Genomic DNA, 16,548 nt, shown 5'->3' on the forward strand with positions numbered 1-16,548 from the left:
TCCAACGATGGAGGGACTCTGGGAATCCACGTACTGCCTTTCAGTGCTCAAAGGGGCAGAACTCTGGGATTATTAGTAAAATGATTGGATAAAGGTGGTAAAGCTGAACAAGAAAACCTTTCTCATGAGAATGATTGCATTGTCAGGGTTGATGATGGCGACCTTCAAAATAGAAGATTTGAACAAGTACAGCATATGTTTCACCAAACCATGCAAACACCCATACTTTTGTGGTGGAACATTAATGTTTTTTAGTGTGAGTCAAATCACTGGCAAAAATATCAACTGTTTCTAGTATCTGGTGTTGCAGTCTCTGTAAACAATCAAAAAAAAAAAAGAATGCTTCTATGCTGCTCCTGCTGTGTTCTCCCATCTTCAGTAGGTGCTTTTTAATAATTCAGCAGACAAATATATCTGAGACAGATGGGGCAGTCTTCAGGTGAGAATTTGGTCATTTTTAGATAAATTTCCATTTTAAAGACCTTTACTAGACACAGACCTTCAAAGCATTCAGAGATCTCACATTCTGATTATGGACACGCAAACACCTCTACTCAAACACTGGGGTAGACCCTAAGAATTCAGAGACATCACACCCTGAAATCATACCCCCAAATATATTAGACTCATAATTTAGGACAGATACTCAAGGTGTTCAAAGACCTCACACCAGTTATCCAAGACTCAAATTTTAGTACATAGACCATCAAAGAATTCACAGACCCCTCACCCTGCACACAAGACTTAATTATCCCAGAGTCAAATTCTAGGCCGCAAGCCATGACAGATAGCAGAGACTCAACCTCACACTTTGAAAACCAACCCTAAATACCTCAGATTCAAACCTTGGAACAGACCATGAAAGGGCTTAGAAGCATCACACCCTTAACAAAAACCTAGATACTTCAGACTTAAACTTTATGAAACACTCCCTTGAAGAGTTCAGAGACTGCATACCATAAACACAGACCCCCAAATACGTCACGTTCAAAATAGGAACAAATACACTGAAAGAGTTCATGATCTCACAAGCTGAACTAGACCCCCGAGTACCTCAGATACAATCTTGGAACACAGACCCAACAAAAGAGTCCACACATCCTGAAAACAGACTCATAAATACCTTAAAACACAAGCCTTAGAACAAAGACTTTTAAAGATTTCCGAAACCCCATATCCTGAATATGAATTCACTAGATAACTCACCCTCAAATCTTGGAACACACATCATGAAAGCATTTTGAGACTTCAGACCCTGAACTCATACCCTACACAACAAAATCAAACCTTGGGATACACACATCACAGAATTCAGAGTGCACACACCCTGAGCACAAATCACATACTTGAAATTGAAACTTTTGAAAAACAGGTCTTAAAAGATTGTCAAGGACTTCCTGCCTTGAGCACAGATCACGCAAACACCTCAGACTCGAATCTTGAAACACAGGCCCTCTAAAAAATTACAGAGGCTTCACACTCTGAACATGGTCCCTAAATACTTTAGACTCAAATCTTGAAACAGGCCCTAAATGAATTTATAAAAACCTCACACCCTGGACACAGACCCTCCTCTCCAGTTACCTCAGACTGAAACCTTGGAACAGAGAATCCCAAAGAGTTCAGAGGCTTCACACCCAGAAAAATAGACCACCAAACACCTGAGACACAACCTTTGGACAGACTCTCAATTAGTTCTGATACCAAATGCCTTGAACTCAGACCCCAAGTTATCTACTATTGAAACTATGGAACATGAGATAAACTATCAAAGGATTCAGAGACCTCACACCCTGAACAAAGACCCCTAAATGTCTCAGACTCAAACTTTGGAATACAGATCATCCTCAAACCCTCAGACTCCAAATACCTCAGATTCCGTCTTTGGGACACCCACAATCAAAAAGTTCAGAGAAGTCAAACCCTGAACACAACCCCAAATACTTTAAACTCAAACTATCAAAGAGTTCAGGGATTTCATATTCTGAACTCAGAACCCAAATTACCACAGATTCAAATCTTGGAACACAGACACTCAATGAATTAAGAGACCACAAACCCTGATTTCAGGCCCCCAAATAACTCAGATTCAAACATAGGAAACAGACACTATAAAGGCTCAGGCATTTTACAAAAACACAGACTCAAACCATGGGATAGATTTTCAAAGACTTCAGAGACCTTACACCCTGAACCCATGTCTGCAAATACCTCAAGCTCTCAAACATTGAACCACGGAGCCTCTAAAATTTCAATAACTTCACGCCATGAACGCAGACTCCCAAGACCTGGCACTTAAACCTTGGGAAAGAGACCCCATAAAATTTCAGATTCTCTGCTATTTGTATACTGATAGCCAAATATCTCAGATTCAAACTTGGGAACATAGACTGCAAAGCATTCAGAGCCCTTATACTCTGATTACAGACCACAATTACCTGAGACTCCAACTTTGGAACACACATCAACACAGATCTCAGAGACCTCACACCCTGAAATACTGAACCACAAACAGCTCAGAATCAAACCCTGAGAAGTAGGTCCTAAATGAGTTCACACTTCTATGCACTTAACAAGGACTGCCCCAGCCCCACCCTCCATTATTTCGAAGTCAAACCATGGAACTCCGATCATCAAAGTGCTTAAAAATCTCAAGTCTTGAAATCACACTCCAACACATCAGATTAAACCTTGGGACAGACATCCACAAAGAGTTCACCGGCCTCACACCCTGAACCCTGACTCCAAACACCTCAGACAAAAGCCTTAAAAAACAGACCCTCAGTGAGTTCAGATACATAATATCCTCAACAAAGAACCCTAGAAACCTTGGATTCGAACTTAGGAACAATGAACATCATAGGTTTTACACACCACAAACCCTGAAGTCAGACCCAGAATAGGTCAGATTCACACTTTGGGTCACATCTTTGCAGAATTCAGAGACTACACATTGAACCCACCAAAGCACTTCAGACTCTAACCTTGGAAGATAGAACTTAAATAAGTTCAGAGAATATACTTCCTGATACGACACAAAGATACTCAAAGCTTCAGAAACCTTACAACCTGAAAATCTCTCAGAGCATGGAAAAGACCTGTACATCTAGTCCTCACATGTTGGGATCCACCTCCCATCAGGTCTCACTGACGCCCATAATAATCTAGGGGCTGTGGGTTTTGGAGCTTGGAAAAAATTATTGCAAAGCTTGGAGCCCCCAACTCCCACTTGCGTGACATTGGGTAAGTCACTTGTCCCCTTGTGCCTCACTGTGACTCATAATCAATAAAATAGGACCACTGCCAACCTTGTAGAGTATCTGGGATACTCTTCCACCAGACATTCCCAAGACTAACTCCCTCACCTCCTTTATTCTCTGTTCTGTATCTCGTTCGTGGTGAGGCCTTCTCTGACACCTACTCTGAAAAACAGCTATACAGAAAGGAGTCACTCTTCATTCCCTCCCCCTATTTAATTTCTTTTCATAGCACCCATCACCACCTGGCACATATTTGTTATGTATTGGTTTAATACCTGTCTGTAGAACAGAGTTTGGCAAACTATAGTGTATGGGCCAAAACTGGCCTACTACTTGTTTTTTTTAACTTTTTTTATTGCATAATATAACATACACATAAAGCAAAGAAATAAAAAAAAGCAATAGTTTTCAAAGCACTGAGTTTTTCATGGGTTACTATACGATCTTCTCAGATTTTTCCTTCTAGCTGCTCCAGAACATTGGAGGCTACAAGGAATATATATATTTTATCATCACTTTTGTATGTGAAAAATAATATATATACTAAAAAACAATAACAAAGCACAGCACACTTAGTTGTAGTACAGTTTTCAGAGGTTGAATGGGTTACAATTCCACAGTTGTAGGTTTTTACTCCTAGCTGTTCTAAGATACTGGAGACTAAAGGAAATATCAATACCATGATTCAGCAATCATACTTATTTTTTAAGCCCTACCTTCTCTATATTACTCCATCATCACCTTTGATCATTCCATCCCACTCTTTAGGGTATTTGGGCTATGCCCATTCTAACTTTTTCATGTTGGAAGGGGCTGTCAATAATATGGGATAGGGAGATGGAACTATTTGATGTTTTAGAGAGGTTGGCCCCTCTGTATTTCAGGACTTAGCTGGTCCAGGGAGCCATCTGGAGATTGTAGGTTTCTGGAAAGATACCCTAGTGCATAGAACCTTTGTAGAATCTTATATATTGCCCTAGGTGTTCTTTAGGATTGGTTAGAGTGGTTTCAGTTAGGATTTGGCAAGTTATGATAGGTAGCAATGTCTAACTGAAGTTTCTGTAAGAGTGACCTTCAGAGTAACCTCTCACCTCTGTTTGAACTCTCCCAGCCACTGATACTTTGTTACACTTCTTTCCCACCTTTTGGTCAGGATGGCATTGTTGATCCCACGGTGCCAAGGAGTCATCTCCCACGCTGCCAGGGTGTCTTTCACCCCTGGATGTCATATCCCCTGTAGGGGGGAGAGCAATGATTTCACTTGCAGAGTTGGACTTAGAGAGACTGAGGCCACATTTGAGCAACCAAAGAGGTCCTCCAGAAGTAACTCTTAGGCATAACTATAGGCTGGCTAAGCTTCTCTGCTGCATACATAAGCTTCACAAGAGTGAGCCTCAAGATCAAGGGCTTGGCCTATTGATTTGCGTGTCCCTAATGTTTGACACAGTATCAGGGGTTTCCCTGACAGTAAAGTTTAATAGTTTCATGTTTTTTCTTCCATCCTTCAGGGGACTGTGTTTGGATTGTTCAAATGAGCTAACCAGACAGGTCAAGTTTGATTATGTGCTACAGAAAATTTAGGTTCCGGATAAAATAAACCTTTCTTCCTTTGGTCTTAAAAAGTAGGTGCAGTTCTAAAATATAGAAAATGTCTTCCTTACCCATTTTCCGAATTACTTTAATCCCGACCTGATTGGCTTCATTCTTATCTCTGAATACCAGGTTATACATATATAAAATAGCCTCTCAAAATCCAGAAATAATAATTACCACTCTGGACTAAATATGGCTGCTATAAAAGCTTACAATCTAGGCCTTGTTTTATTATAAGCATTTTCTAAAGGTGACCATACCACTGTTGTTGTTTTTTTTTCCCCTGACTTATTTTGTGTCACCAAATGTCCCACACGTTCATTCACATTAGTGCTTGCCTCATGACTTCGGTCCTTTTGGTAGCAGCACAATATTCCCTGCTACTTATTTTTGTAAATAACCTTTACTGAAACCTATCCACACTGTCCCATTACGTAATACCTATGGCTATCTTTGCAAAAGAGACCATATGGCCCACAAAGCTTCCACTACCTACTACCTGGCCCTTTACAGAAAAAGGTTGCCAAATTCTTCTAGAATATAAGCCACGAGGAAGCAGATTTGTTTTGTTTATTGCTGAACTCTCCAGGTCCTAGCACACGGCTTGACATATAGTCACCCTCCACAAATATTAGTTTAATGAATGAATGTTATGGGGTTGAACTGTGCCTCCCTCCGAAGACATGTTTGAACCCCTGGTCCTGTGAAATGTGACCATGTTTGGAAATAGAGTCTCCCAAGCTGTCATTAGTTAAGATGCAGCCAAGCTGGATTCGGATGGGCCCCACCCCAATAGGCCTGGTGTGTCTTTAAGAAGGGAAAGTGGGACACAGACAGAGGTAGAGAGAGAGGATGGCCAAGTGAGGATAGAAGAAGGTACATCTACCAGCCAAGGAACACCTGGGGCCACAAGAAGCCAGGGGACATTTCTGGAAAGGATTCCTCCCTAGAGCCTTCAGAGGGAGCATGATCTAACAACATCTTGATTTTGGACTTCTAGCTCCAGAACTGAGAGTCAACACATTTCTGTTGTTTTAAACCAGGTGACTTGTGATGCTTTGTTACAGCAGCCCTAGCAAACTAAGTCAACGGGTGGATGTAGGAGAAGAGCGATTGGAATAAACAGAAAACTAGGCCAGTCTTCAGTCAGGCCTTGAACGTCACGCTAAATTTAGGGTTTGGACGTTCTTCTCAGATGGTGATGGGCGTGGTCTGTGAGAGGGAGGCTGAGGGAAACTCCATGGGTTCTAACCATGAACAGGTTCAACTGCTGCTTCTACTATGAGATTACTATTATTCATGAGGCTGTCTCTAAACTATGGGCACATTTATGGAACATCTGGCACTATTCCCAGGGGTATAATAGAGGCCATTTAAGGGCAGGGAACCTAGGGCCAAAAAGCATAGTGTGTGAATTCTGCTTCCCCCTCGGACCAGCTCTGGAACCTGGAAAACTGAATGAACATCTCCATTCATCAGCATCCTCTTCTTTATAATGGGGATATTAACAGACCCACCTTCCTGCAGATGTTTGATAGATTTAAGGAGTTAATGTTATGTGTTTGGATCAGTGCTTGGCACATAGTAAACTCTCAGTACACATTAGCTGATGTTAGTGATCACATTTATTAACAACTCTCCATGATGCCCCTGCCATGGGTACATTGTTGTGCAGGTGATTGCACAACAGAGAATTCATAGTAGTTTCAAGATCTATGTCCAAGGAGCAAGTTTTCTGAGCTGTTAAGAGGTCCTGACTCCAGAGTGCGAGGTCTTTAAGATGACTTTCTGTTTAATGTCTAATGTCTGTTCTAGCTGTGAGGTCTCTGAACTGCATGGAGCCTGTGTTCCAGATATGAGTCTGAGATATTTGGGGATTCCTGCTCAGAGTGTGATGTATGTGAACTCATTAAAAGTCTGGGTTCCAAAGCATGCATCTGAAATATTTGGGAGTCTGTGTTCAGAAAAATGTCTGAACTCTTTGAGGGTATATGTTTAATAGTTTGAATCCCAGATTCTGGTTAAGGTTCTGTGTTCAAGCTGTGAGATTACTGAACTCTTTAAGGATGCTTTTTCCAAGCCTTGAGTCTGATGTATTTGGGGTTAGATCAAGATTTGACGTATCTAAATGCTTGGTTAATCTGTGTTCCAAAGTTTGAGTCTGAGATAATCATTGGGGGATGGAAGTCTGGGTTCAGAGCATTCGTTCTTTGAACTCACAAAGTATCCATGTTCCCAGGTTGGAGTCTGATATGTTCGAGGATCTGCATTTAGAGTATGACAGGTCTCTGAACTCATTAAGTATCTGAGTTCAGGAGTTTTAGTCTAAAGTATTTCAGAATCTGTAAGTAATGTGTGATGTCTCTGAATTTGCATAAGATTTAAGTCCTAAATTGGGATCTCAGATATTTGGGAGTCTGTATTCAGGGTGTGAGGTCACTGATATCTTTGAGGAGTTGTGTTCCAAGTTTTAGGGCTAAGGTATTTGGCAGCTATATTTAGGGTATAAGGTTTCTGAAAATTACGTAGTTAGGTGTTCAGTGTGTGGAGGTTTCTAAACTTAATGAGGGTCTGTACCAAAGTGTTAAGTCTGAGGTATAGGGTGAACCTATGTTCAAGGTGTGTTGTCTCTGAAACTTTTAAGGGTCTGTGTTTTTAGATTTGAGTCTGAAGTATTTGGGGCCTTATGTTCAGGTGATGTGGTCTCAGAACTTTTAGAGACTGTTTGTCCCAAGGTTTTAATGAGGGTGATTTGGGGTATATGTTCAGGGTGTGAGGCCTCTGCAATCATTCAGAGCCTTCAAGGTAAGGCTTGAGCTTGAGGTATTTGGGATCTGAATTCTGGATGTGAGATTCTTACCACTTTGAAGGTCTGTGTTCCAATTTTTAGTGAATTTGTGGAGGTCTTTGGTCAGAGTGATAGGTCTCTGAAATTTTAAAGTGTCTGTATTGCAAGAGCTGAGTCTGAGGTATTTGGGGTTGTTATTCAGAATTCGAGAGTTTTCAGGATTTGAGGTCTTTGAACTCTTTAAGGGTCTATGTTAGACAGCAACTTCTGTGTCTATATCATGGGGTAAGTATTCTGAACTCTTTGAGGGTCTGAAAGGTTTGAGTCTGACCTATTTGAGATTTGTATTTAGGGGTGATATCTCTGAACTTTTAGGTGTTACCAAGGCTTTATGTATCAATCTGTGTGTCATTGTTCAGGATGTGATGTTTCAGAACTTTATAGAGGATTCATTTCCCAATGTTTGAGTCTGAGGTGTTTGGGGTCCATAGTCTTTGTGCCAACTTCTTAATGTGAGTTATACGGAGCATGTGTCCAAGGTGGGAAGTACCAAGACTGGAGTCTGAGAGGTTTGGGTTCTGAGTTCAGGATGTGAGGTGTCACAACACTTTAAGGATCTGTGTTCCAGGATTTTTGGCATTGTACTTAGGGTGTAAAGTCTCTGTACTCCTTGAGGGTCTGCGTCCCTTGGTTTGAATTTGACATATTTTGTTGTCCATGTTCAAGGTATGAGGACTGCAAAAACTTGGTGTCTTGTTTTCCCTGGTTGGGGGCCAAAGTGTTCGATGGGCAGGTTTCAGAGTCCGAAATCATTCAAGTTTTCAATCCAGGGTTTGATTTCAAAGTGTCTAGGGAGCCATGTTAGGTATGTAAAGTCTCTAAAGTCTTTCAAGATGAGTTTCCCAAGGTTTGAATCTCTAGTATATTGGATCAGTATACAAGCATATATTCTCTAAACCCTCAGGGTCTGTGTTCACAGTGTGAAATCTCTTAACTCACAGAAGGTCTGTGTGCCAAGCTGGGATGTCTGCAAACTCTTTGAGGTCTGTATTCTAAGTATTAAGTACGATTATTTGGAGGTCTGTGTTCAAGATGTGATGTCCAAAATCTCTGGTGGCCATCGTCCTATGGTGTGAGGATGCTATAGTCTTCCAGGATTTGCATTGAGAGTGTATGATCTGTGATCTTTTGGTAGGTCTCTGCCTGGGGGGTTGATGTCTCTGAGATGTTTGGGAATTTGTTTTAACATGAAAGGTTTCTGAGCTCTTTTGGTGAAAATTGGGAAGTCTCTGAACTCTTAGAGTCTTACCATGTGAGGATTCTGAGATCTTTGGGGTTCCCTAAGTCAGGGCTTGAGATTTGTTCTTCTTAGATTCCAGGGCTTAAAGTCTAGGCTTTATTTTGGAGTGGAAACACATGATTACTTTCAGAGAAGCTGGTGAAGGCCCAGCTCTGGAAACATGCTAGTCAGAGAGGATCATGTGGGTGTCCTCATCTGTTCACACTCAGAGCCATATCTCCTTCTTCACCCATCTGCCATGGTCCACAGCCCAGGACCCCTAGGGAGCTCTACGGAGTGGTTATTCTCTGAGACTTTTCTCACAGTTTTTTTTTTTTTTTTTGCAAGATGAGGTCCCCTGTCCCTGTGGGATTTAGGAGATCCATACCATTATTTCAGCTAAGCCCAGAACCACAGTGGATGGAAAGACTAAGACTACTGATTAAGAAGTGGCACTTTACTCAGTTACCTCAGATTCAAACCTTGGAACACAGAACCCCAAATAATTCAGAAAACTCATACCCTGAACACAGACCTCTCTCCCCAACAACTCATACATGACCTTGGAAAAAGACTCTCAAAGCTTTCAGACTTTACACCCTGAACATAACCAACAAATGCCACAGAGTCTATCTTAAAACACAGACACTCAGTGAGTTGTGACCTCACACCCTGAACACAAATCCCCAAAGATCTCACATTAAAACTTCAGGCACAGATGCTCAAACAGTTCAGAACCTCACAATCTAAACTCTCACCAAATACCACAGACACAAAATTGGAGAGAGTTCAGAGACTTTACACACTGAACACAAATCCCCCCAATAACCTCAGACTTAAACCTTGGAACACAGTATCTCAAAGATTTCAAAGACATCACATAATGAATGTGAACCACAATTACCTCAGACTCAAATCTTGGGACACAGACTTTTGAAATTTTCAGACTTCACACCCTGAACACAGTCCTTAAACATTATCTCACATTCAAATATTGTAATGGGCTCTACATGAGCTCAGGAATCTCAATCCCTAAATATTAATCCCCAATTACCTTGGAATCGAACTCTGAACAGAGAACCATAAAGAATTCAGAGACAAAACAGCCAATGCTGACACTCAAAACCTCAGAATAAAACCTTGGAACACAGACCTGAAATAGTTCAAAGATTTATTTTACCTTAACAACAGTCCAGCAAATACCTCAGACTCACACCTTGGGACAGACCCTCAAAGAATTCAGATACCACATGCAATAAACTCAGATTATCATTTACCTTGTAAACTTATTCCCATAAAGAAGAAGCTGAGCCTACTTATGGTTATGCCTAAGAGTCACCCCCAGAGAACCTCTTTTGTTGCTCAGATGTGGCCTCTCTCTCTAAGCCAACTCTGCAGATGAATTCAATGACCTCCCCGCTACATGGGACAGGGCTCCCAGGGGTGTAAATCTCCCTGGCAATGTGGGACAGAACTCCCAGGATGAGTCGGGACCTGGCATCATGGGATTGAGAAAGTCTTCTTGACCAAAAATGGGAAGAGAAATGAAACAAAATAAAGTTTTAATGGCTGAGAGATTTCATATAGAGCCAATAGGTCATTCTGGGGGTTATTCATATGCAGTATATAAATATCTCCTTTCAGTTTTTAGTGTAGTGGAGTAGCTAGAGGGAAATACCTGAAACTGTTGAGCTATAATCCAATAATCTTGATTCTAAGATGATTAAATAACTATACAGCTGAAACTTCTGGGAAGATGGCCAAATAGAGTAGCTCGAGCTTAGCCCTGCTCCACGGAAAAGTTAGAGAAGGGACAGGAGGGTGACTGAGGTGGCGGTTCGGGAGTGTGGCTGACCTGGGAGAGCCTTCTACACCACATACGGCAGCCCTGGTTGCGGAAGCCAAAGAACAAGAGGCAGAGCGCTGGAGCCTGGTGCGGAGGTGTGGAGCCTACAGGAGTGCACAGACGGGAGCTGGGGACTAGGAAGTAAGCCAGGCCACATTCTTTGGCCGCGCCACCCTCACTAGCACAGCCCCATGAACGGCGACTCACCCCAACCCCACACCCCTGAACCCCGTCACCAACTCCTGTTCCCTGCACTCCAGGGACCCCCACCCCACCAACTCCCAGTGCACATACCTGCCCCCCACCCCCACCCAAGTGCAGCCCAACCCACCTATCCTGCATCCCTCCTGAGCACTCCCTCCCCTGTTCCCTGCAGGCTGTTGCCAGTGCATAAAGGCTGCAGGCACTAACCTCCATACCTAGGCTACCCCCAACCGCCACCCACAGTGGCGCACAGCCTCACCCTGCCCCCCTGAGCTCTCTGCATCCCTTTACAGCACTCCCAGGCCCACACATATGCACGGGCCCCCAATCAGTCATTCAGCTCTGGGAACCGCACTTTACAGCAGTCCTAGAACCATGCAAGCACACAGCCTTCAGCCACACTTGGGAACCTTGAGAATCAGAACCTCTGAACTTTCAGAGACCTCACATGCTGAACACAGACTTTCAAATATCTTAGACTTAAACTTTGAGAAATGGACACCATAAAATTTCAGATACCTCACAACTTGACACTGACACAAACACCTCCAGCTCAAAGCAGTCACACAGACCCTCAAAGAATTCTTAGATCTCACCCTCAAAACATGGATTTCCAAGTACTACAGATGCAATACTTGGGACAGACACACTTGGGGATTTCGGGGACCTCTGGGTCAAAACACAGACTCACTTCCAAGTACCTAAGACTCCAACCTTGGAACACAGACCCTAAAAGAGTACCCTGAACTCACAACCTTAACACAGAACCCTAAATACTCAGACTCAATATCTAGTACTCAGATTATCATTCATAGGCCTCACACCCCAAACGTGAACTTCCAAACACCTTAGAATTGAAGCGTATCTTGTGAACCACAACCTGAATGAATTTACACAGACTGCAAATACCTCAGACTCAAACTGTAGGTCACCTCACCTCAATCAGTTCAGAGACCTCACACCATGAACACACAATCCACAGACATTATATTCAAATTTTAAAACAGAAGAACTAGAAATTTGAGAATGCAAACAACCTGAATGCAGACCCAAGGAACCTCAGCTCAAAACTTGGAACAGAGACCCACAAAAGACTTCAGAAACCTCACACCCTAAACTCAGAACTCCAAATTCCTCACACTCAAATCTTGTGACACAGACCCTCTGAAACTTCAGAGACCTTACACTCTAAATACAGACCCCAAATACCTCAGCCCTCAAGCCTTAGAACAAAGAACTTCCGAAAGATCAAAAGACTCCTATCATGAACTAAGCATGTATTACCCCATACCCAAACATAGAACATAGATCCTCAAAGAGCTTAGAGACCTTATGCTTTGAACACTGACCTCTGACATTTCAAATTAAAACCCTAAAAAGTAAACCCTCAATCATTCCAGAAACCTAGCAAACTGAACACGGACCACCACCACCCGCTTGTTGTCTCACTCAAAACTCGAAGCAAACACTCTCAATGCAATCAGAGATCTCACACACTAAATATAGATTGCCATTAATTCATATCTCAAACTTTGGAACGCAGAACTTCAAAAAGATCAAGGATCTCCCACCCTGAAATCAGACACCAAATACTTCAGGCACAAACACCAAATATCAACCTTCAGAGAAATGATAAACCTCAGACTTTGAACACTGACTCCCAACACTTCAAACTAAAACCTTAAAAAATAGACACTCAATGAGTTCAAGCACCAACCTGAAACCCTGAACTCAAACCCAGTACATCAGACTCAAACCTTGTGACAAACAGCCTGAAAGAGATCAAAGACTTCACACCCTGAACACAGATCCAAAATTATTCCCTTTAAAACCTTGGAACATAATCCCTCAAAGAATTAAAAGACCCACTCCCTGAACACAATTCCTAAATACCAGGTTCAAACCTTGGAACACAAAAGCAAGCTCAACAAGTTCAAGACCTCACATCCTAAATACAGAAAACCCACTACTTCAGTCTCCAACTTTGCAAGAGTTATTAGCTCTCACTCCCAGAACATGAACTTCCAAAGCCTTGTGACACAATCCCTGCAAGAATAGAGATACCCCACAACCTTTACACAGACCGTACATACCTCAGTCTGAAACTTTGAGTCACAGAACCTCACTGAGTTCAAAGACCTCACAATACAGAAACCGTATATTTGATATTCAAACATTAAAACACAGACCCTAAAAAATGTGTAAGTGCTCACACCCTGATCACAAACCCAAAGAATCTCAGACCAAAACTTTGAACACAGACTCTCAAAAATTTCAGAGACTGCACACCCTGAACACAGACCTTTAAATACCCCACTGTCAAACATTAGGATGCAGATTCTTTAAAAATTCAGAGACCAATGCCATGCACAAGAGAGGGAAGTGACTCAAGTTCCGGGTCGACGATGCCTGCTCTGGTCCAGTGACCGTGGCAGATTATGCCAACTTGGACCTGGCTGTTGTGAAGTCTGGACGGGTCAAGAAAGCAGTCACCAATGCTGTTCAGCAGGAGTTAAAATCTCCCTGTGGCTTGGAAGCCTCCCAGGTTCCTGCAGAGGAAGCTCTTTCTTGGGCTGAGCCATGTGACATCATCAACAGTAGTGATGAGATTGATGCCCAGGAGGAGAGCACGCACAAAAGAACCATCTTCCGGGCTGGAGGAGAAGACATTTGGCTATTGCTGGCCTCCTACATTCATCCTGAGGACATTGTGAATTTTTCGCTGATTTGTAAGAATGCCTGGACTATCATTCTTTCTTGCACTATTGCCTTTTGGACCAGGTTGTACTGAAGACACTACACGTTGGATGCCTCTCTGCCTTTGTATCTATGACCAGAATCTGTGGAGAAGCTATGCTGTCTCCGGGTGTGTGTATTTCGTTCTCTGTACCATATGTATGAGCCATTTGCTGCTCAAATCTCCAAGAATCCAGCCATTCCAGAAAGCACTCCCAGCACATTAAAGAATTTCAAATGCTTACTTTTCTGAGGCAGAAAGATTGTTGGGAACAGACAGGAACCAATGTGGGAATTCAACTCCAAGTTCAAAAAATGGTCCCCTAGTTTAAAGAGCAAGTGTTCATACCAACCCAGACCAGGACTGCAGGTCACCACCCTCAATTTCATCTTTATTCCAATTGCCATGGAAATGATATTTACCCTGTTTACCATCAATGTGAGCATGGACATGCAACATCATTGAGTGAGACTGGTGTTCCAGGATTCTCCTATCCATGGTGGTCAGAAGCTGTGCAGTGAACAGGGTATGCAAGTCATCCTTGACCCAGTGCATAGTGTTTGACTCTTCAACTGGTGGCATCCTCAGTATCCATTCTCGCTGAGAGCATAGCTACTGCTTCCCAGCCCAGGAGGGAGCTCTGAGCTTGCCTGGTCCATGAATAATCAGATTCCAGTTTGGAGCAGGTGACTGGATTGTATACCTGCTTAGTAATGCACAGGCTCTTCAGGTTCCTCAGGTTCCTGTTAGGGCAGGGAGAGGGGTCAAATGAAAAGGTAAAACAACTAGAGTTGATAAACATATTTTAATTTTAAAATGTGTATTTGAAAAGAGAGACCTGGCTCTATTTTCTGCATTGATATCCCATTTGGTGCTACTGAAAAAAAAAAAGTTCAGTGACCAAACACTCAAAACAGACCTCAAGGAGACAGATTTGGGGCCATTAGGCTATCTGTTCTCCTGCTACATGTGTAGTAATAAACTCTTTCTGTCTTTGAAACCCCAGTGTCTCAGGAATTAGTTACTGAGGACGTCAGGCAGAAGAATCTGCAGCCTTTGTCTGGTAACAATTTGGCAACCCTCTGGGACAAATGCCCGAATCTCTGGAGCCCCAGCAGAGCAGGTGAGCCAGGTAATTGAGCCTTTTGTGGCTGCTGGACTGAATTTTTTCTAGAGGCTTGGCCACCGGGGTTTCTCTGTTCTGCTGGCACTCCAGCGATTTTTGGCACCTTAAGAAAGCTTCAAAGAGAGAAACCATTTTCAGTTCCAGGTCAGGACATCTGATTGGGTGAGTGGGTCACCAGGGTAAAAGTGGATCAGGGAGTAAATAGGAGGTTCGAGTGCCCTTTGACCTAGGCCAGGGTCACGCTTCCAGAACAATCCCCTTTGCTCTGACCCCTACACCTTCTGATTTTGGCTACCAGACTATACAGGGTTTGCTGGTTGGGTGAGTGGGTCATCAGGGTAAAAGTAGATCAGGGAGTACATAGGAGGTTCGAGTCCCCTTGACCTAGGCCAGGGTCACACTTCCAGAACAATCCCCTTTGCTCTGACCCCTACACCTTCTGATTTTGGGTACTGTAATATACAGGATTTAGAGCCCTGACCTAATCTAACTGTATTTAATAAAATTAAATAGGCCTGTTTACGTGTTAGCTGGCATGTTACCTACGTAATGGTTAATTGTTAAATTGGTATGATAAGTGTTTTATGTCTGTTTAATTGTTAACTGATGTATTCAGTGTGTGTTCTGTACAGGGTTTGAGGCCCTGGCCTAAATTTGTCTATTGATAAAGCTCCTAAAAATGAGTAATCCAACAATTAATTGGTATTTAATGAAGTTAAGCCTGTTTAAATACTAGCCAGTATGTTATCTGGGTGTAGTAAAAGTTGATGTTTGTTTAATTCTTAATTGATGTGTTATGTGTCTAATGCCTGTTCGTTAGCTGGTGTGTTCAGTCTGGTCATTAATTGGTGTGTTCCTGCATTTGTATTGGTCAAATGTTCATAACAGTTTACTGATTATGGAAGTTCTTTTAAAAAGGGAACCTTTGGGCTGTAATGAAAATTGAAAAGATTTTGGTTATGAGTCTATAAAAAAGGTTTTATTTCTGTAACATAATCTGGCCTCAATATGATTTAAAATGAAAATACCACCATTATAGTTAAAGATATTACAGTTAGAATTATTCTGCAGTAATATAGAAATGGGATGAAATAATATATTCAATCCTTTATCTGTCCCTCTCAAAAGTATTTCTGTTTCTGTTTTTTTTCTTTTTGAGTAACTAATAAGAAAATTCTTAAAAGAGTTCTATTTGAACTGCTTAGAAATAATTAGGTGCCTGATATAAATATACAAATTGGTACTTCTGAAATAAAAGAGAAAAAACTTTCTGAATGGCAAGATTCAAAAACCTTAGTTTTGTAATTACTGCAAACAAAAGAGGACTTTGTTTGAAAGAAACTGCCACTGGAATTTCACTAAGGCAGCAGAAAACTGACAAAGAGCTGCCTCTGGAAAAAGCGAAGATTTTTTCCACTGGTCTTGGTCACAACTTTTAGTAAAATAAATCTAATAATTAAAAATAGTTAAAAGAAGAGCATAGGAACTCTCAAAATTCCATGGCCCTCACCTAAAACTTTCAAACTAAAAAAGCCTATTATCTTTTGGTCTGTGCAACCTATCTCTGCCCTAAGGTCCAACCACATAAAACAGTTATAGGGAAGAGCTAAACACAGAAAGATATACCAAGGTATGGTTTAGAATTCCTTTTTTTACTGGGCCTGGAGATCAGAAATGCTAAGCATAAAAAATGCTACAGAATAGGCTATGTTTAT

General features: G+C 41.9%; 1 pseudogene; it reads left to right on the forward strand.

The window, feature by feature from the left end:
• The first annotated feature begins 154 nt into the window (after positions 1–154).
• On the forward strand, positions 155–14,228 carry LOC143672055 (transmembrane protein 183A-like; annotated as a pseudogene).
• The last annotated feature ends 2,320 nt before the right edge of the window (positions 14,229–16,548 follow it).

Source organism: Tamandua tetradactyla, chromosome X (genome assembly GCF_023851605.1).
Source record: "Tamandua tetradactyla isolate mTamTet1 chromosome X, mTamTet1.pri, whole genome shotgun sequence".
In the NCBI taxonomy this organism is placed as follows: domain Eukaryota; kingdom Metazoa; phylum Chordata; class Mammalia; order Pilosa; family Myrmecophagidae; genus Tamandua; species Tamandua tetradactyla.